The following is a 25,092-nucleotide window of genomic DNA, read 5'->3' on the forward strand; positions in this document are numbered from 1 at the left end:
TTTCTAACTGCTCTAAAATAGGAACACACTCACACATTACAATTCAAGAAATAAAACCTCAGTCACAAGTGATGATGAGCATCCGCGTATGTGGTTCCTCTAGCTGCAAAGGGGCTTTATATTTGAAGAATATTCCTAGAGGAAACACCAGTCCTGGAGGCCCTTTACAGGCTGCTGCCCCCACTTCTGGGTGACCACAGAACTGGGAAGCACAAGCAAACGATCTGAAGGGCAGACTTCCGGCGACTCCCCACCCGACTAGCTTCTCCTCTCAGCCCTGCTTTTGTGGGGACCTCTGTCCACAGTGCCTTCTGTGCCCTGCACAGATGTCACCTCCCAGATTCCCCAGGCTAAGATGATGCCCCTTCTCCATGAGCCCGTAGCACCTGTTCAGAGTCTGCTCCATTGCAGTGATGTCCTTTTACATGTCTGAATTCACTGCTAGACTGGAGACTCCTTGAAGCTAGAGATGATGTCTTCCCTGGCATTTACTACAGGTCTCATAAATGTCTGCTGACCCGAGAGGGCCCTTTTACACTTGACACTTCAGAAAAGATGAAAACCACAGGATAACAAAAGAAACTCAGAAAAGAACTTGGAAAAACAAGAAAAAGCACAATTAACGAACCGGCCCCCCACCTCAAGACATCTGGCAGAAGATTTAGAATATAGATGCAATCTGGAATTCTAAATATTCCATCGATGGGTCGAGGGTACATATGCCATTCATTCAAGGAATATCCACTGAATGTCTACTATGTGCTAGGCAGTCGACAGGTGAGAATAGTAATGTTTTATACCAATATAAGGTTTTATGGTGTATATAACAGTTTTATCCACATGATCTAATCCGAGTGACATCCAGAAACTCATGGATTGTGTGTCCTAAGATGATACAAAACGAAAGATCCACCTCTGCTGACTGCTGTTAGGCTTAGAGCTCTTTTGACAACCACTTCTATTCAGAAAAACACCTCTGAAGAACTTTATGCTTCTCAGTAAACAAACAATTAAAAACTCCCAACCTTTAAATTTTGACATTCAGCTCACACAAGAAGCACGTTAGTTAATCAGAGTTTTAGTCTAAGGAGATTTGTCATAGAAGCAGCACAAAAGAATCTCTCTCTGTGGCAAAGTCCCCTTGGGCTTTGTCCAGAGGAAGGACGCTCACTTAATTATTAAGATAAATAGCAAAGGGCAGTCAAGCAGAAGCTAAATGATCTCTACAATTTTTCTTAGCCTTGCAAAGCTGTCAAGTTTTCCAAAACTACTCCTCCCCAGTATGTTCAGAAAGGGTGACCTAGAGACAACTGGACACGGACATTTATAAAAGCCCCTGTTCAAAATAAGGTAATGCTCACGTGGGCTCTGAAAACCCGGCCATAATCAGATACACTTGGGTGACACAGAACCTAGAAATGGGAAAGCTACAAGTTCACTGGGGACATATTAAATTCATTTGCTGCAATTTTATGTGGGATAGGCCAAGTTTGTTTGTTTGTTTGTTTGTTTGTACAAATGTTTAAGAATGTTCTTATATACTCCCCTCCCCAACATGCTAAAGATCTTCTGGCTTGTCCAGCTTCAGTGAGGGCCCACCCTGGCGTCCAAGGGGGACTGAGTCTCCCAGAACTGCTTCTTGAGCTTTTGAGCACTTGAGACCATGAGAACAGCGGATGGGTGAGGAAGAAAGGCACCAAGCAGCAGTTCTGGATATTAAATATTTGATTAGTTCCCAGCAGTTCATGTAGGTTAACTGGGTTATTTCAAAATTACTTCTGGTTCTACCAACGGTATTTTTTTTGACTCTTCCAAAACTAAGCCAAACATGAGTTCCATGACATATCCCCAGCCCTCTGAAGGTATATTATTGCCCAGCAAGGCTCATAAGAGCTCATTATTCTACATTTTTGTTTCAGTATTTCCAAAAAAAAAAAAAGAGTAAGCAAAGTATCGGGTAGAACATACATGTCCGCTCTCATTTTAGGTATTATTCCATTTTCACATGCTTTAATAACCTATCCTCCTAAGCTATTGTGGTTTTGCACCTCAGGTGTGTTTCATCATCCTTCCTTGGCTTTGTCTCATGCTGTCCCAGAAACGAGAAAAAGGATCCGTCTCAGAGGTGAGCTGTTTCTTGAAGGCTCATTTCTGAAATGAGTGGGCTCTTAAAGAACCCTCCATGGTGAAGTTCTTTTTTGATAAAATCACACTTCTGAAATACGAGCTCTAAAATACTTTGCTTGAAGCATTCAGGGTACAGAAAAAGAGAAAGGATGTCTAATTTGCAGACCCTGAAATAAAACCAAGGGAATCTTTTTTAAAGAAGGTAACTGCCTGCATAAGAGGGATTTATTGTTTCTTAAGGAGGCTTTCCAACAATCTGGAATTTGAATTCGCTGGAGTATTTCCTATAGTAAGTTTCCATATGGAGCTGCATTGGCGGGAACCAAGGAGTGTGGTTTTCGGGTCTTGGAGATGATTAGGCCGATGCCGTGCTCCGCTTACTGATTGTGCAGCCGGCCCAGCCTTGCCTTGTGTGAGTCAGCGCTGCAAGCCCTGCTTACAGATTCTCAATCGACACTTCCGTGGTTCATCTGGGGAACTTAAGAAGGAGTCCTTGGTCCACACTGAGCACCTTAGAGAGCATATGGCAGGGGAAGGCCTTCATGACATAGGCCACAGACTACGCAAGCTATTTGCTACTCAGGACATGCGCCTCAATCCAGTTTGGCCTCATGACTGGAATTACTGCTGACTACGGACCAATACTGTACTACCTTGGGATAGGAGCTGTTTGGCTTTATAACCAAACACGGTTTTTTCAAGCACAACTTGGGGAGATGCCAGATCTTTATTATAAACATGGAAACCGACACTTAATCTTTCATGCGTTTTCCCGGACTCTATTTCCTTATTATTCAATGGGCAGATTCCAATATATCTACTTGACGTTGGAGAGGAAACATATTCTCCAAGGTGGTGGAAGAAATTCCTATATTTACCAAATGGAAATTCCTCCACTTGCTTTCCAGGCGTCTTTTGAAAATAACCACAGGAAGAAATGGGATATACTCTTACAGAATCCAAACTTTAAAGTACTTTTGCAGATTCTTCAGAGTAAAGACAACAGAAGAAAGCGTGACCTTCCACTTGGAATACTGGTTAGGATGATATAAACATGGCTAGACTCCCTGGTGACATCTTTGTCATTCTCTAAAGCATTAGCAGAGGCAGGACAGTTAGTGATACCAGCTCCTTGCCATTTGTGTTACTGCAGCCGAGGACTTCATTACCTCAGTAGTATTGGGACAAAACTGAAATGTTGACATTCAGAAACATAGCAATGACATTAAACCTTGCAAACTGGAAAAAAAAGCAAAGGAGTCTGTAAGTTCCTCTGGTCAGTAAATCAAGACTTGGCGGCAAATTCATGATATTTTGATGTTCCCATGGTAACTGAAATTGTTTTCCTCTTTTCCATCTACCTTCATTATCTGTGACTTCGCTCTGATTGTAACTTTCCTCTCCTTTGATGGTGAGTGATTTCAGAAGACATCATATCATATTGAAATAAGAGGACTAGAGACTAGAGTCTTCCACTCCAGTCACTTGGTACCTATGACAGGTCACTTAAAATCTTTGGGTCTACTTTCTCGTTTCTAAGATGGGGATAATAATATTTGCTCTGGGAGAATCAGATACACATAAAAGTGTGTGAACATTGTAGCCTGCTGTCATAATCTGCAAATGACACAACGGCCTACACAGGTAACTGGAAAGACTCTACAGATAAACTATTAGAATTAACAGGCAGGTTCAGCAAAGTGGCTGCAATAATTTCAACATACAGAGACAAACCTGCAGCCAGCAGTTATCAGCAATAACATTAAAAGATGTGCCATTTATAATTGTAAAATAATGTATAACGTACTCAAAATGTATGAAATGTGACAGACATGTGGAGGTCAATCTTTCAACAGAGGTCACGTGCCGACAGTTTCCTATGTTCAGATGGCTTCCTGTGTCCGCCCCAGGACAGTCTCTGGCCACGGGGGTGTCCTGAATCACTCACCCAGGGCAGAGTGGAAATATAGAGAAGTCGAGGGCCCAGGAAAGAGTCCAGATGATGGCACACATACTCCTGCTCCATCACCCCCTGTCAGGACATTTCTCAAGTGTGTTCTACACAGTCTTTCGGCGGAATTCGGCCCCAGGTTCCTACAGCAGTAGTCAGCTTATTAACACATTATGTATTGGCTTTCCTCCTTTCCCTGTATCACCCCTGTACTCCCCCACTGTGCTCCTAGAGTTACGTCTCAAATAAACTACCTTCACTCAATTCCCGGTCTGAGAGTCCGGATTCAGAAAGCACATAGCGGCACAGAACAAAGAAATAAATGCACAGTGAATTTTCAGTGTCCAAAACTGACATCTTTACTTTGTGACGTGCAGACACGGCCTCAAAAACGAAAGGAAGTCATACTTCAAAACCGATTGTCTCCTCCAATAGGATGGTTCCTGATTCACAGAGTTACCATGATGACTCAAATCTTAATTTTCCTGAGTTGCTAGTTGTAGTAAAGCAAGATAATCCTAAGCTTGATGGAGTCCAACCTTCTGCAATAGATTTACTGAAAACTTTGGCAGGGCAGCAGGCCAAGGAATGAGCTAATCCCTCAGAAATATGCCTTTGCCTCTTGCCACTCCAGTATTTTGAAATGCGGCAGGGCAAGCATAAAGAATTGGCTTGGCATAAGCCAGTGTATCTGAAACCCAATGTGTACAAACATACAAATTGCTTGTGGGTTCCTAGAGTGGGGCAATAATGCCTGCCTCATCGTGTGCGCCCCTGGGCTCCTCCACACTCCTTCACATGGCACACTATGGCGAAAAGAGCCTGTTTGGGGGTCGTACCAACTGAACCATGCATCTTTTGGCAAGCCTCCACATCTCTCTAGTGTGTGCTTTCTTCATTTATTAAATGTGGTGGTAACACCTACCTCTCATTATATGCAATAATATATCAAATTCACGCCATGGGTGCCCATCTCTTTCATTCAGCAAGCATTTACTGAGTGTTGTTTATGTGCTAGGCATTGTTTTAAAAGGCTGGGATGCATCAACGGACAAAACCATTTTTTGTCCTAGGGGAACTTATGTTCTAGCAAGAAATGATAAATTATAAGCAGGAAATACAATACACAAGCAAATTATTTAGGATGCTATATGGTGGTCAATGCTAGGAAAAAATGAAAAGTACAGCAGGGTAGAAAAGCATCAGGAGGGAAGGAGTGGGGTGGGTCAGTTTGCAGTATCAGATAAGGCGGTCAGGGTTCTCATCAAGAGGCTGCGATTAGAGAAAATACCAGAAGGAGAGGAGGAAGTTGAAGCATTGATATTTAGAGAAAGAGTGCTCTAGGCAGAGGCATAAATACACTTTAGTGTACATTAAATACCTTCTGCTGGCCATCTTTACAGTGGCTTTATAATTGAATTAAACAATATTGACAATAACAATAACAGAAACATGGTAAGCCTTTATTTAGTACCCATCATGTGCCAAGTGCTGTTTGGGCTTCTTGTATATTAACTAAATTGATTCTCTTTGTTATAGGTACCACCCTTGAGAGAGGTACCAGCTTATTTTGAGCTAACAAATCTGAGACATAAAAAATTAGTTAACTTTTCAAGGTCACACAGCAAGTAAGTGAGGAAGAGAGGAATCAAAGAAAGCATTCTGGCTCAATACTGAGCACTCGACCACGACACCATACTGCCTTTCTTTAATTAAAGGGACAGTTACAGGGTGTTAGACAGATTGCCTGGCGTGAAAGTTGCAGGGGGGTGGAGGGAGGTCTGGACTGCAAAGGGGAGTGGAGGGTCTCTTGGGGGCTGATAAAAATAGTTTGCTATTTTTTAGTGGTGGTCCTTTCACAATTGTCAAAACTTACCAAACTGTATACTTAAAATGGGTACAATTTATTATACACAAATTAATTATTCCTCGATAAAACTGGCTTTTAAAAAGGGCGCTGGAAAGCTTGCATTGCCTATCTTGAAATCGTCAATTCCGTTCACCCCGGTTACCCTGCAGAATGTTTCCATTCAGCCATGTCTGTAATGCGTGGGCTAAGTGTGATTTATGTGTTTTCTCTTAATTCCCTTACGTTTCCTTGAGATGAGACTTACATGGACTATTAACGTTGAGTCTCTCCACAGACTCCAGGGCTGGGTTCTGCATTTAAAGAGTGAGTAGCCAATGAATTTGATGGACTCAAGAAAAGTATACCAGTTTCTCTTTGTTCATTGCTGTGATAGGCAGAATTCTAAGATGATATGCAAGCTTCCCACCACCTCGTAATCACTCTATAACCTTCTCCCCTTGAGTGTGGGCAGGACCTGGGAATATGATGCAGAATATATGGTAACATTTGATTAGGTTAACTTATATGGCAAAGATGACGGGCTGCCACTCCCATGATCACATTACATTATGTAAGATTCCACAGTAGCTGACCAGAGAAAGAGTCTCTCTTGCTGCTCTTAAAGAAGTGAGCTGCCACGTTGGCAGAGGGCCTGTGAAAAGGCCACACGGCAAGGAACTGTGAGAGGCCTCGAGAAATGACAGCAGCCCCTGGCTGACAGCCAGCAAGAAAGAGGAACCTCGGCTCTGCATTGACAAGAAACCAGATTCTACCAACAACATGAGCCTCTTCCAGGCTGTGAAGTGTTTTCCTCCGTGTTCCTTGTGCAGCTTACCATAGGGGTTAGAGCACAGTACTAGGAGCCAAACTACTTGGCTCCAATCTCAGTCCTGCCTACTAGCTATGTGAACTTAGGTAAATCATTACCTCTTTGTGTCTCAGTTTCCTCATTTCTAATGGCAGATAATAGTTTCTTCATCGTTCACACGGGTCATATTAGTCAGAGTAGGTTAGGTTACACTGGGGCAACAAATTAACCATGGAATCCCACGCTACGCATTCAATTTGGGTTTTCGGGGGGCTCTGCTTCTTATAGTTACTGATGGACTCCTGCTTGGGCAGGTCCTCCAAGTTGAGGTGCCACCCTCTTGACATATGGCCCAGAGAGAGCTGGAGGGCATTTACTACCTTGGCTATGAACAACACGTGTTACTTCCGCTCACAGTGCATGCTTTAAAACCAGTCATAGCCCCACCTAACTCCGGTTGTTCAGGAAGTGGCTTGACCGAAGAAGGAGCCCATCACGTGGAGATCTTTCCAGGTAGAGAGAAGAACCGGGCTCTGAAGAAGGAATGACTGACATATTCAAGAAGCCCACTGTGACGGCTGTGTGGTGACTAAGGACAAGAGTTGCAGAAGAAATCACTGGAGAGGCAGCGGGGAGTAAGACGAGGCAGGGTCTTGCCATGATCCACACAGCAGCAGCTCATGCTTCAGAAACAAATCTCCGTCTCCGAAAGTTTCTGTTGAATGTTCTATCTAAAACAGCATCCCCCCCTTCTTTAGTCTGATCTAACTTCCTCATTGCACTCAGATGTAATTGTACCATGTATTTATCATTCCTTCCCTACAGTCGCCTGTACCAGAGAGTAAAATCCATAAAGGCAGAAGTTCCTGTCTTATTGACTGTATCCCCACCACCTACTATGGTAGATGCACCTAGTAAACTTAATGAATGCTCGCTGATGGACTAAGTGAATGAATGAGTATTTGGCTTTCCTTCTACACACCAAATATGATGAGTTCGGTTAAGGACTGCATTGTCCACCTCAAGGGCCATTCCGAGACAAATGTTCCATTTAGATTCTGTAGGATTCAACCACCGGGGAGAGCATTAGTTCATCATCAGAGCTGATGGCAGGAAAGACACCTGCAACTTACTCTTGAAAACCACAGTGCTTCCAGTCCAGACAAAGGAACAGGCCTGCATAGGAATGTCACTTGGCTCTTTCCATCAGTGGTCTCTAATAATACCTAGTATGGAGGATCTCTGAAGACAGGAGCAGTTCTGGAAGCCATATCCGTCCTCAGGCAGGCTTGCCCTCAACAAAAAGTAGATCCCATCTCCCTTGAGGATTTGGAAATCCAAACTTTCTTCCCCTGGAGTCATTCACACTGAGAGTTGCCTGAATAAAGCCAGACTGCCTAGGATCAGCTGAGTTTAAATTCAGTTCCCTAGAGTAGAATTTATGTATTTTGCAAAGATATTTTATGAAATATCTTTAAAAGTCTTTTCCTGAAACCCTTGCGTACTTTTAGTTTTTCCAGTAGGTTTTATTGTTTAGTAAGACAGAATCGACATATACTAGTTTCAGGTGTACGACATCAGGTTTTGATATTTGTGTATATTGTGAAATGATCACCACGATAAGTCTAGTGAACATCCATCACCATAGTTACAATCTTTTTCTTGTGATGAGAACTTTTTAAAAAAAATTTTTGAATGTTTATTTAGTTTTGAGAGACAGAGATAGAGCACGAGTGGAGGAGGGGCAGAGAGAGAGAGGGAGACACAGAATCCGAAGCAGGCTCCAGGCTCTGAGCTGTCAGCACAGAGCCTGACGCAGGGCTCGAACTCATGAAGCGTGAGATCATGACCTGAGCTGAAGTCGGACGCCTCACCGATGGGACCACCCAGGCACCCCTTGTGATGAGAACCTTTAAGATCGATTCTCTGAACGTTCAAATATGCAACACAGTATTATTAACTATAGTCACCATGCTGTACATTAAATCCTTGAATATTGTATATGGGTCAGGCAATTGGAAACATTATTGAAATTCATTCTCATGATAATACTGACTATAGATATTACCATCATCATGCTATAGGTAAGGAAACAGAGAGCCAGAGAGGTACAGTCATTTGCCCTGAGTTCATCAAATTACTAAGGAAAGAATGTGAACGTGTATTTTCAAATTTGCAGTTCAGTGCTCACCCTATGTTCCATGACCAGAGGTAATAAAATACAACATGCCTTCTAGATTAAATCTTGCTGCTCTTAACTCACTTTGCTATAAATACTTGTTTGAATAGCTGTGTCTCACCCAGCAATTCCACTTCTGGGTATCTATATGATGAATTTAAATGCATGCCTTCTCAAAGACTGGTACACAGATGTTCAGAGCATCATTATTCCTAAGAGCCAAAAGACAGAAACAATCCAAATGTCCCCCAACTGGTGAATGGATAAACAAAATGTGGCATATCTGGACAATGAAATTCTTCAGGAATAAAAAGCAATGATGCACTGATACATACTACAACACGAGGAGCCTCAAAACTCATGGGAAGTGGAAGAAGAAGCCAGACAGAAAAGGATCACGTGTTGTGTGTAGGATTCCATTTATAGGAAATGTCCAAAATAGGCAAATCTTTAGAGACAAAGTAGATGAGTGGTTTCCAGGGGCTGGGGACAGGTGGATGGAGGGAATGGGGCGTGACTACTAATGAGCATAGGGGTGTTACTGGGCAGATGGAAATGATCGAAAGCCGAATTGCGATGGTTACACAATTCTGTAAATTTTCTAACAATTATTGAATCGTACACTTAAAAGGAGCAAATTTCACGGTATGTAGGTCATACCTCAATAAAGCTGTTTGAAAAGTCACTGAGAAAAAGCAAGAGAATGAGTGCAGGGGGAGCGCAAGAGGGAGGGACAAAGATCTGTGTTACTTCTTAGACTATTAGCTATCTGAATGCAGGAGGCTTCTGTAATGTTCACTCCTGTACTCCGAGAACCTAGCGCATTTGCTATGAATGAGGTGGTGGGTTTGACAGATTTGCCTCACTGCATTTTTTTTCCTCCGGATTCATCCGAGGCACAGACTTTTTCTTAACCATCACAACCAGGCTTTGCAAACACGCCTCCAGGATGATGAAAGATTTGTTTCTTGTGTACAGGACAGCTCAGCAGAACGTTATCAAGGAAACTACATTCCCATCTTGGAGGCTAAGGATGGAGTCAGAAGACGTGACTGAAGCTCAGACTGCTTGAAGGCAGTGACGCTTCCCTGCCGAAGGCTCTGGTGGCTGAGACCCAGGGGCCCCTGTTAAGGAGGAACGGATCGGCCTGACCAGGAACCGGCCAGACAGGACACCCTGCAGACTGCCCAGAAGCCAGGGCTAGGAGGGAGTCTGGAGGAGGGACTATAGTGTCTCTGGAAGTCAAAATATTTTCTTTTACCCAGTTGCCAACTTGCAGGGAAGGAAATTAAAGCAAGGCTGCTTTCCTAATTTAGGGCAAGGATATTTTCCATATTTTTGTAGAAATCTTTTATTTATAAGACACAAAAGGAAGCAGGGGCATACAGAAAGCAAGTGTCTACCAGCCTTTTAGCACACGGTAGGCTGCCCGTTTCCTTTTTGTGCTTTTAAAAATGGTTGGAGAAGAGTGCCACTTGTAACATCGCACACATCTAATTTTCTCTGAAATTTAGGCCCAGAGATAGGACCTGAGCTGAGTCACATCTGAGTCAAGGCAAACTGCCCCGTCTCTCCTCCACCCACAACAGTGCCCTCTCCATAAAAAAAAATAAAAAAAAAATCGAACCATGTTTGCCTCAGATTAATATCAAACCTTGAGATGATGTGGGAAAGTGACCTTTTGCTTTATTTGTATGGTGTAGTAATGACATCCTTGTGTTTCCTCCTTCCCAACCCTCTGAAAACACTCTCTGAGTTTATTTTCAGCTCTGGTCAAGGAATGACACGATAGGAATACAGCAGTAACCGTGTCGTGTTCGTGACTCGGTCGAAAAAACAAGCATCACCACCAGGCCGTGTTTGAAAATTCGTTCCAAACTGATTCGTCAAACTTTTATGAGATTTGATATGACATTCTGACGTCCCAAATCTTAGAAAGCAGCCATTTCTTTCCATAAAGGCTGTACCAGGATGGTATTCCAATGCACAGTTTTGTGCGGTGGGCACCCCACAATGCATTTTCTTTCGCTTCCTAGAACCCTATGGTGACACAACAGAAGATAACGCACAGCACCGCCAAGAGCTGGACTCTCCTAGGTCGACTGAAATGGCTTTTTAAATGTAGCGGTGAGGTCCTTTAAAGTATTTGAGAACATTCTTCCATCTCTCGCCTCCTGTGGGCCCCATGACGGAGAAATTCAGTCTGTCTCAGCCTGAAATCTGGGCAGCCAACCTGCTACTGTGCTAGGGCAGCATTTCATGTGTGTCTCCTCCGTGGCATTGGTGGCCTTCTCTCTCTACATTCAGTGCAGGATTGCAGCACCCACAAGACGCCTGAGCAAAGCGGAAGGTAGTGTTGGAGGAGTGGGGATACAGGGAGGAGTTACATAGCACGTCGATGTATTTGCCTTGAGTTCAAGTATGGGTGCTCTTCAAGATGTGAGTGGGGCATATGGAGAGGGGCGTAAGGGAAAGAAAGAAGGGATAGAAGCCATGAGAAAGCACAATCATCATTTAACTATGGATTCTACACCACTTTCCACTCGATGAGTGGATCCCTCCAGGAGTGCAGACAACTTAGAAAACATCACTGCTCCAAAGTCAGAACTGACTTTGTTCCACTGGTGTCTGTCTCTGCGTGCCTCCCCCAGAGGGGGCAGCTCCCCTTGCTGAGTTGGATTTAATGTTCAAAGTCACCCATTTTTAAATACTACAGTGCTTTCAATTGGAAGCCGACTGATTCGGACAGTGCTCAACCAAAGGACCTGAGATGAGCCCCACTGTCAGAAAATAAACTCGTAGAGTCGTCAGAAGTAGAGGGGACCGAAAACTCCATGTGGGCCGGGCAGATCAGGACTGGTTGCAAGTAGACTGGACATGCTGAGCAGTCGCTGATCTGAGAAAGGATGTGACCAGCACTCACATGGGCAGCTTGCGCTCAGGGGGTTCAGTTATAAGGGTCATAAGTAATTGATGCAGAAGAGATCGGTGGCTGTTCATTCTCCCCCTGCTTCCTTGGTTAGAGAACCCCACTGTCTTTTGAGTAGGGCAAAGTGTTCAGCTAAAATATTGATTCTCCAGTCTCTCTTCCCTGTGCATTACACAGTCACTAGGTGCTGGGCAGTGAAACAGTATGAGTAGATTTCTTGGAAGGTCCCTAGACAGACCACTCATTCATTCATTCATTCATTCATTCATCCATGCATGTGTTCAGAAAATATCTACAGACCACTTATTGTGATCTAGACACTTGGGACAAGGAGCTGGGAAAGAAGACTGAGATGTGGCGCTTACCCCCTAATCTAGTGGGAAAGGCAAATGAAAAAAAGTAAACAGGCAATCATGGTACAATATGATGACAGTTACCCAGCACAGGGGTGAGTACGAGGTGCTGTGCGAAGAGGAAGGCCATGGACCCAGGCGGGCGTCAGCAGGTCAGCTGAGTTGGTGACAGGGGGGCAAGCCCAGCAGGATGAATGGCACATCTTATGGCCTTTGGTGTCCTGCAGGCACTTCAGTTTTCACCGTGTCCTTAATTCTGTGGCACCCAAGATCACTAGATCAGCAAAGGACTTAGAAGTTAATAAAGGCTTGGAACAAATGGTCAAGTTCAACTATTGAACACTAGAAGAGGACAGGGAATTGACCCTCTTTAAAACCATCTATCCATGTGGCTGCACGTCTATCTGGCCCACCGCTTCTAACCGCTGCGTCGTGTTTCACAGTGTGTGTCTGCCACATGTAACCTCGCTCCCCCAGGGCCGGACGCTTGATTGCCTGAAACTCCCTACTGCCACAAAAGGCTGTGATGAACATCTCCTGTGCTGCCCTTTATGGACCTAGGTAGGATTTCCTCTGGGCCACATTTACTCAGGAGCAGAAGTGCTGGGTCATAGGATAAGGTGCTTCAATCTCACCAAGTACGTCAAGATTGGCTTCCAGAATGTCTGCACCTGTGTATATGCTGACAGTGCATGAAGAGTCCCAGATCCCCCATGTTCTCATCAATACTAAGCATTTTTCAGCTTTCCGACTTTGGCCAGTGGCAGTCATCTTAGGCCATGAAGCGCCCTTGAGGAGAAAGATATGTGTTGAAAAGATGGAGGGAGACCGAAGGAACCTGAGCCTCAGGTAGATGTGGGGCCACCATGCCAGCCTCCTTTAAATAAGAAAACACTGATCTCCTATCATCTTAAACAATCGTTAGTTTCAGTTTTTCTGATACACGCAGCCAAATCTCTCATATTTATACACCGTTTACACGTAAAATGAATTCCACCTTGAGATATGACCTCTTTCTGGCCAAAGATAGACCACAGTGGAACTGTCTTGCAAGGAGGAACATGTACAAGCTTTACTGTTTGACCTCCAGGTAAGGCAAGATTGTTTACTTTTATTTTAATAGAAATCACTGTGTATTCACCTCAAATGTTTCTTGCTGGGCTTTTCTTGTTCAGCATTTTAAGCTCATGTGATTAATTTTACTGACAGTCTAAAGCACACAGACATGAAAACTGAAACTAAATCACAGATAAACAAGGGGTACACATAATATATTAAAAGGCCAAGAGACAGGTGTCCTAAAACCCAAACAATTATTCATAAACTATAATTAAAAGGGACGAGGCACAGGATGTTCCTACCTGTTTGTAAAAGTTAACCAATCTCAGCCAAATCCTCCTTCTTTTCTTTATCCCCAATTATTGCCGAGCAGGTTCAACTGCAAAGCTAAAGAATTTGCCAACCCCTTCTTTCACAAGTTCATTCCTCTTTGTATACACTGTTCATTTTCTTCAATATTTCATCTGAAGTCCCTCGACCTACCTTGAGATAAATCGTGGCTTTTTACTTGACCACAACGAGCCTCGGGTACAAAGCAAAACCAACACTTATGAACAAGTTACCTTCTACCTCTTTTCACCCAAGTAAACGACTGGCCCCAAAGGAATATCATTCTGCAGATGCAGAAAAGAGGCCTGGCGGGCAGGCTGCGTCCCACCTTCATCCAGGCTGTTCACAGCCAAGTCAAAGCTGGCTTCCAAGCCTAGAACAATCTCCCGGTTCCACGGCGTGCATCCCTCACCTGCCATCTCTTTTCAGCCTTCTCAATCCCGTTGGCTGCTCTGCCACACAGAGCTCGTCACTGCCCACTGATCGTTAGGGTTTTGATCCTTAGAACTGCTCATACCGTTACGTATTTTATAAAAGCAGGAAGTCTCTGTGCTTCCTCCCTTTTCTGCAACTTGGTTCCCTTCCACTTTATCTCTTGAAAGATAAGAATAATGACAGCCGGGTATCGAACCAGGTGCTCCCGTGTTTACATGGGCTTTGCCTGCAAATCTAATTTCGCCCTCTCACTACCTGGACAAGGTAGGAACCATAGGCAATAAGGAAACTTGGGCTCAGAGAAGTTTCTGTGCCAACCTTCTGCCTCGAGGAGCACTGCCCCATAGAAACATGATACGAGCCACATATGTAGTTTTAAGTGTTTTGGCAGTCAGATTAAAAAAGTAAAGATAGACAGGCGAAACCGATTATAACTATATATTTTATCTCACCCAAATACCCCAAAGAGTATCATTTCTATGCACGATCAATGTAAGCATAATTGTTAATAAGGCATTTTACATTGCTACAGCATATCTCGGTTTGGACCACAAATTTTCATGAGAAATACTTGGTCTGGATTTAGATTTCATAAAATATACAGTTGAAAACGTAGACTGACATAACCAAGTTTCACCAAGCATCTTTAAAGGCTTTCCAAAAACCGAAATGGCGTAGTGTTTTTAGTGAAGTTCAAATTTAACGTCAGGATAATTACGTAAACTTAAAATTAGTTGTCAGTCGCAATAGCCACGTGTGCATCAAGTGCCGAGCGCTTATCAGCTACATGGAGTCAGTGGCTCTGGTCCATGAATGTCCCTACAGGCAACTCACAGAGGGGTTCCCACCCGAGCTCACGCAGCGGGCATGTCTGCTCCCGCACCGTGAGCACCTTTCCGTGCCGCCCATCCCCTGCGGCCCGGCTCAGACCTTCCTGATGCACAAAAGTAATCCCAAACCCCACTCCTCCTGCAAACTCAGCACCGTCTCTGGGCCTCCTGACTGGTGACCTTCACAACTCCCTTCCTCCGACTGCCGTCTCTTGTACAACCGTCTCTGGCCTACCTCAAAACTGTGTAAAGAGCAGCTCCTCGAAAAGCAATTTTTTTTTGCCTGTATCACTCAAAATGATTGTGAAGGAAGCATTAAAAAGAAGTAAGTCCAAATCTTTCAAGTGGACCTATTTGCCCTCCACAAAAAGAAGAGGAAAACAACGTGAGTAAAAAACACTACAATCTCTTGCATAAGTTGAGAAATATTAGGGTACGTCATCTTTCAGAAGTTTTATAACAGATACACTGGTCTCACAGACCAAGGGGCCTTTTAAAAGTACCTATTTATATAGGTTTCTCACAGTAAGGCATGATAAATATCCAGACAACCTTCCATGGAAAACGACTAGGAATGTTGGATAACATATTTTAAAACTATTAATGATATGTATGAGTAGGCAAGAAAGTAAGAAACGCTTAGGTCTCAAAATCATCAGAAGGGACGTTGCAGTCCTATAGCCGGGGATTGCCTGCAAGGCATTTGTTGAACCAGATGGACCCAAATTCTAGTTTTCCCGGCCTCACAGGATTTAGGGGACACAATGCAAACTGCAGCCACCGAAACAAGGTGGCAAGTTGAACAGGACATTCGTTCCCGTCATGCTGGGACTCCAACAGGATAAATCCTGGCGGTACGGAGGACACCCCTCCCTCTAATCATAAGCAGGAAAAGTCCTGCCTCAAAACTGGAGAATGGGTAGCTTGTGATATAGACGCAGTAGATACAGATGAATGCTTCGTTGTGGATGGACTCACATATATAACGATAAGCAAAAGAATCAGACACACAACAGTACATCCTGCACGATTCCATTTATATAAAGTACAAAATGAGGCCGGCCAATCTATGGTCATAGACATCAGAATGTTCATTACCTTTGGAGAGGCTGGGTTAGGGACCGTGATTATTGAGCAACCTTCAGCAGCACCGTATTTTGAAACATGAGGACATGATGTCCACGTGTAGTATTTGTTCATATACGTGTGTGTTTATATATACTACACATTAATTATAAATACATGTAATTTATATTTTAACTTTATTTCTATAGTAATATATAATTATATCTATTTAGTTTTATACAGTTATATATCAAAAACTGTGTAATATAATCATATATGTAATGATAAACATATATATTTCCCTTATGCTCAGAGCCTCTCCATAGCGTGCTGATAGAGTCTCCTAAGCAGTCTCTTGCCTCCGATCTCCTACAGGCCTCCAGCAAGCCTAATCCTCAAGAACACAGCCCAAAATTCTGAGCGAGGGACCCGTCTGCAACCCCTGGAACTAAGGTCCGAGGGTGGCAGGATGTAAATACACCAGCTGCACACAGAGCACACACACGGGGAAGGGAATGGTGGCGAGTGAAAGGCTTCCCCCGATGTCATTCTCAGTGGCCATCTGCCATTTGCTCTCTGAGATGCCAGTTTGCAGAAGCCAGTGCGGCACCACCCATGTGGCAAGAGAGACAGGAGAGAGAGATGGGCGCACGTCTCCCATCTGATGGGACCCTGGAGGAGAAAGCAGCCCCAGAACCAGAGTACCTCTTCTGACCTGATGAATGGGACCCAAGCGCAGAAGGGAGCGTGAGCCACACCGCAGGCGTGTGGCTCACACTGTCGGTCGATCTGCGCACACAGCTACCTGGCCAGCCCAGCTAAGCAAATACAAGTGGGCATCATGCCCTCAAAGTTCAAAATACAATGCTGCGGAAGATTGATAAATAAATGAAGCCAAACCAATTTCCAGTTGTGTATTTCCCAGATACTTCCAAAATCCCAGCTTACCGAGAGCTTTCATTTCCTCACTGGCACTTCTGTGATTTCATCAGAAAAGACTGGCTGATGGGTTCCCTTGTGAAAGTGCCCCACTTGGACAAACTAAATGAGTAAACCTAGTTGAATATATATATTTATCAAGAGCCTCTGGGCATAAGGTACGATTTCCAAGAACCCAAGCATTCTTGGCTGCTTGTAAGTGTTACTGGAAGGCACTCAAAACCAACACTCCATTTGCCTGATCTTCAGCAAAGAAAATATCAGCCTGTGGGAGCTAATGTGGATGTCGTTTTTGAATTAGCTTTGCTGCCATTTCAGGGTAGGTAATACCATTGTCCTCACCTCAAAGCCTTTGAACTGACATTTAGCAGGTGAGCAAGCTGCAAAGCTTGTGACTTTGAGTGTGGTTCTAGACAAACTCACCCAAGAGTAGATTCAGCTTGGTCACGCAGAAGACATTCCTTGACTTACTAGGTATCTGGCTGATGGGGGACGTCGAAACATTGGTAGGAACGGCAAGGGTTGTCTTCATGGGTGTGCAACCTGGGCAGTCGCTGGGGCTTTGCACTGCAAAGTTCCCCACAAGCAGCTTAATACTCTGCTGTCGCCATCTCAAAATCCTGAAGTCTTGAGCAAAGGGGCTCTGCATTTTCATTTTGCACTGGGCCTCCCAAAGTATGTGACAATCCCGGAGAATATGAAAAGACAGCATCAGAGGCCACGGAGGCTGGGTGCACAGTCTATAGGAACTCTCTGTACAGTCTTTGCAACTTTTCTATACATCTAAGCTGATTTCCAAATAAAAGGTCAGCTCATCGTAAACTTACAAAGTAAAATTAATATTTTTAAAAGCACGCTTGTACAAAATCAAACCCCAAAACAAAGAGACCAGCCTCTCACATCTGAAAACTAAAAATGAAAAAGCAGTAACATTCAAAAAAATTACCAGATCAAAGAAAAATGAAAAATGCAAATTATAAACTTGACAATAAGTGCTGATGTTGTTTTCAGAACTATTAACCTCAGTAAAGCTTTAAAATGTTTTTATTTAAAAAAAAAAGAGCTATGAATCAGCTAAGTAAGATGTTTGCATTAACAATATATGTGTGTGTGTGAATGGGCTATAAAATTACAGGAGGCCTGAAGAAATGAAGACCCATTCCCTATTCCTGGATGGAAAGATTCAATTTTGTAAAGATACCAGTCTTCCCTGAATTAATACATGAAAATAAATTCTTCTGGTAGTCTGCAAAATAATGATGATGATGATGATGATGATGATGATGATGATGATAAGGAAAAGAAAAATCTTTATATCGCCTCAAGGTGGGTCAGGAAAGCATCGTGGGGGTGGGGGTAGCAAAAGGTCACAGTGTGACCCCCGAGATCCAGAGACACAGAGGCTGCCTAAGACTAGGGCTGAACAGTAGCTTGATTCACTGAGAGCCATGTGAGTGTCTCTTGTGTGAGCACGCTCTAAGAAAGATGTTACAGTTTACGGCAGGAAGAATATTCCCTGTCCTCGCATCCAAGAAGTGCACACTTGACCATGAGAGAGAATTTGACCATGGCTAGAGAGGTAAGGCAAAGGGAAAGGACAAAGCTAAGATGGCAATCTCGAGTCAAGCTGGCCGGGAGAAGAACTTTTTCTTCTCTAAACATGGTAAAGGAAAAAGGACATGGAAGTCGAAGTTGAGGGCAAGGGCAAGGGCGTGTGGCAGCAGGAAGAGCTACCGTAAGCTGCAGGTCTCTGCCTCTTCCCAAGTGTGCTGTTCGATGTCTGAGGAGCACGCTTCTCACTCAGCTGGCACAGTAACTCTGACGCTGGCACCTGATGATCTCTATTTCACACAGGAAGCAACTGAAGCTTGGAGCAGTTAAGCAACGTTCCCAGGTTCAAAACGCTGGCAAAGGGCAGATCCAGGACTTGAAGGCATTCATTTATCCACCAATGACTTTGTGAGCACCAACCATGGCTTGGGCACTGTTCTGGGGGACCAGAAATAGAGCAGGGAAGAAAACACATGCCAGAACAGGTGTTTGCTCTCATGGGATGTACATTTGAAGAGGACGTTAAGCATGGAGAGAACAGAAAAGCAACAAATAAATCAGAGTTTCTCAACCTTGGCACGATTGGCATTTAGAGCCAGACAAAGGTTTGTTTTGGGGGTTACCCTGGGCTTTGTAGGATGTTCTGCAGCACCCCTGGCCTCCAGTCACTAGATACAGTAGGACCCTGCCTATTCCCAAGTTGTGACGATGCAAACTGTCTTTGGACATCATCAAATGTGCCTTGGGGGCAAAATCACTCCAGGTTGAGAACCACTGGAACCAGTGAACTTAATAATTTCATGCAGTGATGTGATAAAATAAAATAAAATTGGATGATGGATCGAGAGTGATGGGAAGGCACCGTTTAAATTAGAGGATAAGAGAAGCTTGTTCCCAGGATAAGAGGCCAAGCAGCAGACCCTGATCAGTGGGCACAGAGTCAGGCAGGGAGAACAGCAGGTGCAAAGGCTGTAAGCTGCTAAGAAGGCTGGCATGCGAAAAGAACATAAAGAAAGTAGGAGCGACTGAAGTGTAATGACATAGGACGGACAGGCAGGGGCCAGTGCACACAGCGACTTCGGTCTATGTTTTAAAAATATAGTTGCTCTGTGGAGAGCAGTGTGGGCTGGCGGGAGAAGAAGAAGGAATTGGCGTCTAGGAAAGAGATGGTAGGGGCTGGAATAGGGTCTCAGTGGAGGGAGTGAGGAGACATTGGGCAGATGTGGCCCAAGGAGTGGGGAGTGGAGAGGCGTGGCTGATAGACTGGGTGTGGACAACAAGCTCCCTTCCTCTTTGTGCGTCTGCCGCACGGGCCTCGTTCTCCATATTCCTGGAAATCCGCTCCTGCTTCCAACTGGGCCGGACTTGCTGCATTTCTGTTTGCTTGGGCTCAATGTCTGGTTCTTCACCCTTCTCTGTACCCTCATCTACTAGTGGCCCGTCCCTGACACCTGCCCAGGTCACCTCCATGTCCACGGGCATCATCCCTCGATCTCCCTGCCGTTCCCTCACATCCACCTTCCCTCCAAACGCTGCCAGTATTCCAACTCTCTCAAACCCTAAAGCTGAACGTTCTGTTTCTATGACTATAGAAACCCTTTAACTATCTGTGTTACAAATTCCACAGAAGGGCCCACGAGGTTTCTCGGAGTCATCTTATGAACGAAAGACATGGTAGATGTAGGGGTCAGAAATGCAAAAAGGAAGAATGACTTTCAGTTTAACAGTACAACCTAGCAGCCAAGGAAGGATACTTCAATGGTGATTTTTCTAGTGCAGATGCTTATAATGGGTTGTACTGTATCCCCCCGCCCCCCCCCAAAATATATTCAAGTCCTAACCCCCAGTGCCTGTGAATGTGACCTTATTTGGAAATAGGGTCTTTGCAGATGTGGTTAGTTAAGGTAATCACATCGGATTAGGGTGGGCCCGAAATCCAATGACTGGTGTCCTTACGACAAGAGAAGAGGACACATACAGACACAGACACACCAAGGGAAGAGGGCCACGTGACAAGGGAGGCAGAGGTTGGAGCAATGCATCTACAAGCTAAGGAACTCCAGGGATTTCTGGGAGCCACCGGAAGCCAGAAGAAGCAAGAAAGGATCCTGCCCTACAGCCTTCAGAAGGAACATGGCCCTGCTGACACATTGATTTTGGACTTCTGCCCTCCAGAACTGAGAAGACTAAGTTTCTGTTATTTGAAACCACCCAGTTTGTGGTCATTTGTTTTGGCGGCCCTAAAAGACAAATAAAACACTCATTTGGACAATTTAGGCCCAAAGATACATTTTATCTACAAATGAATTTTCTGCTGAAAAGCTGCAACAGTATTTGAAAGATGAAGGTTAATGAGATCAAGAACTCCAGCAGAGTTTGACCTTCGGAGTTTGGCTGGCACTGTGCCCCTGTGCCCCGCACTTCACCAGATCCAGGCTCCTGGAGCCCAGGGCCCTCATGCTGGGTTCTTCACACAGTGAAATTCAATGTGTATCCTCGGGGCCCCGAAGCGCAAGTACCATGGGGAGAAGTGCCTCAGTAAAGGTTGAACAAGTCTTTGCCCGTTCTGATTACTCTTTCCCACAAGCCAGAAGCTTGACATAGGCCCACACCTCTCCAAAAGACCTGAGCACAGTCTTCTAGGAGCGTCACCCTTGCACCACACCTGAGTCGGCTTGGGCAAAATGCCAGGCTTCATCCCCAAGTCTATTTACAGCCTCACCGACTGGTGCCCCTCTGGGTCTGCATACCTCCTTCCCTACATCAGCTAAGTGTTTCTTGTTCACGTCTACGTCCATCTCCATCCAGTGGGAATGGAACTGGGTATATAAATCTCCCCAAATTATAACTGACCCAAGGCATTGTGGCTCCAGTGGCAGAACAGCAGGCAATAAGAGAAACGATTTAGATGGAAACACTTCTCTGTCATGCTTTCAGCTTGTAGGCAGGGAACTAGGTAGGCCCCTTTTCCTAGTCATACAGAAGAATAAAGGTATGGTCTCAAAGGAACAAATTTAAAGCCTAAAAGCAGCAAAGAGATGTCAAATTTCAGACATTTTATAGCATGCTACAAAAGTTCTCATTGTAACACATTCCCTTCCCTCACACTTTCGATTCTTCTAGAATCAAAATTTTAATTTTTTTTTTAACTTTTTTTTTAATTTATTTTTGAGACAGAGAGAGACAGAGCATGAATGGGGGAGGGGCAGAGAGAGAGGGAGACACAGAATCGGAAGCAGGCTCCAGGCTCTGAGCCATCAGCCCAGAGCCCAATGCGGGGCTCGAACTCACGGACTGAGATTGTGACCTGAGCTGAAGTCGGACGCTTAACCGACTGAGCCACCCAGGCGCCCCTAGAGTCAAAATTTTAAATATGTTGTTTTTCGTGGAATACACGTGCATTGTAAAGACTTCAGACACACACGTAAGCACAACACCCCAAGGGTAAGAATGGGGGCATTTACATGTGTGCACACAGATCAAAAAGCAATCAACTCATAAGCCCAGTTTCATAATTTGTCTTTCGCTTAAAAATGTATACGAACACCATCCATAGGACTTAATATTCTACAGCATTAAACAGTGTTCCATAACAGTGGTATATGATCATTTAAACAATCTGCTATGGTAGACTGTTTCCATTCTTTCTTTGTCCTGATTTAAAAAAAAAAAAAAAAGCTGTGATAACACATCCTTGAAGCTAAATTTTGGCACACACTCAGGATTATTCCCACAGAATAAATTTCTGGATATGGATCCATGTGGTCTTGGGAATTAACATTTTTTTAAGCTTTTGATTTCTACTGCAGAATTGCCCCTGTCCACACCAAAAAACTGCATGTATTTGTACCTCCAGCAGCCGTATCTCAGTGTTCCTTTCCCTACCCAATTACCAACATCATGTACTATACATGTTTAATATTTTTCAAGTTTACCAATTAAAAATGGTAAAAAGACATTTGAATGTTATGTGAAAGAAACCATATGTGTGTGTGTGTGTGTGTGTGTGTGTATACACAGATATATGTGTATATATATATACATCTGCATATATACACACATTTATATATCTGCATATATACACACATATATATCTTTTTAAAAATAAAGAATCATAGATCTAATTGTAATAATTATAAAAACTAAAACTTAAAAGCTTGTAGAAGAAAGCATAGGAGAATATGTTCCTGACTTGGGGGTAGGCAAATATTTCCTAGGACATAAAATTTGATTAATTTGACTTCATCAAATTAAAAAAAAAACTTTTGCTCATTAAAAAAAGACACCATTGCAGAAGTAAAAAAAGACAAGCCACAGAGTAAGAGAAATATGTACACAACATATATCCAAAAAAGGACTTACATTCAGATAAATATTTTAAAAGTCCTACAAATAAATAATGCAAAGAAACAACCTAATAACAAACAGAAAACAGATAAGAACAGTCAAGTCTCAAAATAAAACAAGTGGTCAAAGAACATATGAAAAGGAGTTCAACAAGGAAATGTATATAAAGCCATAGTGAGATTAACTACAAGATCCCAGACAGTAAGTACTACAAGGCAACTTATTGCATAAAGACCTATAGAACAATGGATCAGAATAGAAAATCCTCAGACACACACATAATACAATCAACTGATTTTCAACAAAAGTGTCAGAAGATAATTCAATGGGCAAGAATAGAATTTCAAAACATATTCCTCAAGCAACGTTTTTTAATAAAATGAAACTGGCCCACCTCATGGCACATGCACACACACACACACACACACACACACACTGGAATATAGACCTAAATGTACATGTTAAAACTATAAAACATTTTGAAGAAATACAAAAGAAAATCTGTGATCTTGTGGTAGACAGATATAAAAAGTCACAAGCATAGATAAAAATGTTAAAAATTGGACTCCATCAAAATTTAAAACCTCTGCCCTTTGAAAGATATTATTAAGAAACGAAAAGGCAAGACATAGACTAGGAGAAAATGTCCATAATACTTAAGTCTGACAAACAACTTGTCCCCGGAATACATCAAGAGTTCTTACAACTCAAAAATAAGATGACGAACCGATTTTTCAAAGTTGGCAAAAGATTTTGAAACTTTGCAAAGGAAGATATATAAATGATTGGTAAGCACATGGTAAGATATTTATCATCATTAGTCATCAGAGAGATGCCATCAAACCATAATGAGGTACCCCTATAAACCTACTAAAGTTGAAAACATATTGTTTGATTAGGCTATGAAAAACATACATCAACAAGAAGTTAGAACACCTGGAACTCTCATACCTCGCCAATGGGAGTGTAACAATGTGACAATCTTTTAGAGAACTGCATGGTAGTATCTTTTTTTTTAATTAATTTATTTAAATTCAAGTTAGTTAACATACAGTATAGTATTGGTTTCAGGGGTAGAACCCAGTGATCCATCACTTACATAAAACACTCAGTGCTCCTCCCAACAAGCACCCTCCTTAATGCCCTTCACCTGTCTAGCCGATCCCCCTACCCACCTCTCCTCCAGCAGCCCTCAGTTTGTTCTCTGTATTTAAGAGCTTCTTATGGTTTGCTTCCCTCTCTGTTTTGATCTTATTTTTCCTTATAAAATTAAATACACATTTACCATATGATCTGGCCATTTTACTTCTCATTATTTACCCAAGACAAATGAAAAAATATGCCCCCAAAAGAATCATACACGATGTTTATAGTCGCTATATTCACAATAGCCCAAAACTGAAAACAACTCAAATGTTTATCAACAGTTGAATAGATAAAACATATTGGGATATGTCCATACAATGGAATATGAGTCAACAATAAAAAGAAACAAACTACTGATATACACAAGAACATGCACGAATCTCAAAAATGTGTTGAGCAAAAGAAGCTAAGCAAAAAAAATTCACATACCATGTGATTCCAATTATAAGAGATTTTGGAACAAAGACTAATCTATAGAGTCAGAAAGTAGATCAGAAGTTGCCTGGTACATGGGAATGCAAGCTGGTGCAGCCACTCTGGAAAACAGGATGGAGGTTCCTCAAAAAACTAAAAATAGAACTACCCTATAACCCAGCAATGGCACTACTAGGCATTTATCCACGGGATACAGGTGTGCTGTTTCGAAAGGACACAGGCACCCCCATGTTTATAGCAGCGCTATCCACAATAGCCAAAGTGTGGAAAGAGTCCAAATGTCCATCGATGGATGAATGGATAAAGAAGATGTGGTCTATACATATACAATGGAGTATTACTCGGCAATCAAAACGAATGAAATCTTGACATTTGCAACTACGTGGATGGAACTGGAGGGTATTATGCTAAGTGAAATGAATCAGTCAGAGAAAGACAAAAATCATATGACTTCACTCATATGAGGACTTTAAGACACAGAACAGATGAACATAAGGGAAGGGAAAGAAAAATAATATAAAAACAGGGAGGGGGACAAAACAGAAGAGACTCTTAAATATGGAGGACAAACTGAGGGTTACTGGAGGGGTTGTGGGAGGGGGATGGGCTAAATGGGGAAGGGGCACTAAGGAATCTACTCTTCAAGTCATTGTTGCACTATATGCTAACTAATTTGGATGTAAATTTTAAAAAATAAGAAATAAAATTTTAAAAAAACTTAAAAAAAAAAAAAGAAGTTGCCTGGTACAAGGGGAGAAG

At 43.0% G+C, this 25,092-nt stretch overlaps 1 protein-coding gene across 1 annotated transcript in view; it reads right to left on the minus strand.

Moving 5' to 3' along the window:
• Positions 1-25,092, minus strand: part of ARHGAP6 (Rho GTPase activating protein 6) — a 449,413-nt gene that overhangs the window by 259,222 nt on the left and 165,099 nt on the right. The window lies entirely within an intron of this gene.

This window comes from Panthera tigris, chromosome X (assembly GCF_018350195.1).
Source record: "Panthera tigris isolate Pti1 chromosome X, P.tigris_Pti1_mat1.1, whole genome shotgun sequence".
Taxonomy (NCBI): domain Eukaryota; kingdom Metazoa; phylum Chordata; class Mammalia; order Carnivora; family Felidae; genus Panthera; species Panthera tigris.